General features: G+C 66.8%; 1 protein-coding gene across 2 annotated transcripts in view; it reads left to right on the top strand.

The window, feature by feature from the left end:
- The first annotated feature begins 963 nt into the window (after positions 1-963).
- Positions 964-1,214, top strand: part of Ache (acetylcholinesterase (Cartwright blood group)) — a 6,200-nt gene continuing 5,949 nt past the window's right edge. The window contains exon 1 of one of the 2 annotated variants that reach the window (XM_048790004.1): positions 964-1,112. The gene's annotated coding sequence lies outside the window, so the exon portion shown is untranslated. The remainder of the gene's footprint in view (positions 1,113-1,214) is intronic. The other variant, XM_048790003.1, reaches the window with a different exon arrangement.

A 1,214-nucleotide genomic window follows, 5' to 3' on the forward strand; every position in this document is an offset into this window, starting at 1 on the left:
CGGCCAGGGCTGCGGAGCTGAGAGCAGACCCCGCGCAGGTATCCCGCGCGGCCTGCGGGGGCGGGTTCCCGCGAGCCCGGGGGAGGATGCTGGGTACGGTCCAGCTTGGAGAGCCAGCTCCGCGTGGCCCAGGAAAGGCTCGACTCTGGATTCAGGCGGACCCGCCACTCTCCGCGAGCCCATGAGACCCGGTGCCTTCCTTCCCAGCTGGTGGCGGATGCAGACCAGGGATGCTGTGGGACGCAGGGCAGCCAGAGAAAGCATGTGCGTGCGCGTCCCCCGCACCACGCAGCGCCCCGCACCGCCGCACGCGCGCGCGCACGCATGCCCCGACGCTCGCCCGCGCGGGCCGGTCTCCCACGCCACGGCCCGGGAGCTCCCCGGCCAACGGTCCCGGATAAGCAGGCCCTGGCACTCGGCGAACTCGCGTNGCTCCCACCTGCTGGCCGCGGCGACCAATGAAAACTTGGCCTGGTGATGTCATGCCTCTGCCGGACCTTGGTGACGAAAGTCCGAGGTCACCCGTCTGGGGACCAGCGCAAGCCCACCCGCGGGGATTCCGGAAGTTTCCACTGCTGCAGCGGAGTGCAGCCTCGCCCAGCAACCTTGAGCGTGTCACCACGTTGGCCTTCCTTCTGGGGTGTCCCCGTGTCACCTCTTTCTTCCCTGAGGGTCTCCTTTCCCCGTGGGAGAACCCCTGATTTCCATCAAGATCCTGTGTTCCCGTCTTCATTCCCACAGGTGTCCCCTCATCCCCAGGAGTGCCCCATGTCACCTTTTCTCCACCAGTGCCACCCTGAAGGGGTCCCCAGTCACACTTTCACGTGTCGCTCCTCCCATGCCACCCCTGGCTGTGTCGGGGACAGAGAGGCTCATTTATTCAACCCCTCGTCCTAGCAATAACTTCCGAGCCTGCGCCGAGGCTGTCAGTGTGTGGGTCCGTCTGTGAAAGTCGGTTTGTCTCTGTCACTACAGGGGACTGTCGCCTGCGTGTGTGTCTATCTCGGCAGGCTTCTGTCCGTCTGTCACGTGGGTGTCTGCTCCGCCGCTGCGGGTCTTCAGGTCGCGCCTGTCACGGCGTGTCTGTCCGTCTGTGGGCGACTGTCACTGGAGTGCGTCTGGGCCCCCCGGGTCCACGGGTCTTAGCTCGGGGAGGGAGAAGGAGGGGAGGTGGCAGCCCAGGGCAGCGGGGAGGGGCGGGGGCGGAGACAGTG

Source organism: Marmota marmota, unplaced genomic scaffold, assembly GCF_001458135.2.
Source record: "Marmota marmota marmota unplaced genomic scaffold, marMar, whole genome shotgun sequence".
In the NCBI taxonomy this organism is placed as follows: Eukaryota; Metazoa; Chordata; class Mammalia; order Rodentia; family Sciuridae; genus Marmota; species Marmota marmota.